We start from the raw sequence: 718 nt of genomic DNA on the forward strand, positions 1-718 counted from the left end.
CCTGCCTCTACTTTATTGTCAAACGGGGCCAGCTTGCGCTTAGCCCATTTTTGAACTTGAAGTCGGAGTTTTTGAGACATTTAAAATAACTGGAAAAGTGAGGCCCTGCGCAGTTACAGCACTTAGCTGGAGTTTCGGTGGTTTTTGTGTAGTTTCTGTAAATGTGGGTCCTTGCGCATCTGTGACAGGAAGGATTGGATCCACAATTGCTTAAAATATGTCCGAACTTTTAGCAGCTTTTGCTGCGGGGTATGTTTTATGTTTAAAGGATTGTAAGTTCTTTGGGGCTCGATGAACACCTTAAGATTTAGAAGGTTGGTGATTTGGACAAAATGGGGTTGGGATTTGGGCAAGAGTACTTTGACCATTGTGGATACTTTTTTGGATTGCCCAAGCCATAATAAAAATAATCACTAGCATTTTTTTGGTACGACAGGATGTTAGGATTCTAAAGTAAGATTTGTGGTGGGTGGCCAAATACAGTGTATAATGTCACCAAACAGACGTTTAAATTTTTTCTTCTGCGGTTGGGTTTGGTCTTTTTCACACTCGTCTCGCACAAAACACAGTTTCACATCCATAAAATGCTTCGTTCTGCTATGGAATCGATTTGCCTTGCCCAATTTAATTGCTAATGGATTGTGCACGAGAACTTCATTCTTGAAGTTGAAGTGAATATGCGGCCCACTTAAGGGCAGTAAAATGTGAACATTTCTTG

This window comes from Dendroctonus ponderosae, unplaced genomic scaffold (assembly GCF_020466585.1).
Source record: "Dendroctonus ponderosae isolate FM_Combo_2020 unplaced genomic scaffold, Dpon_F_20191213v2 Dpon_F_20191213_4, whole genome shotgun sequence".
NCBI classification, from domain to species: Eukaryota; Metazoa; Arthropoda; class Insecta; order Coleoptera; family Curculionidae; genus Dendroctonus; species Dendroctonus ponderosae.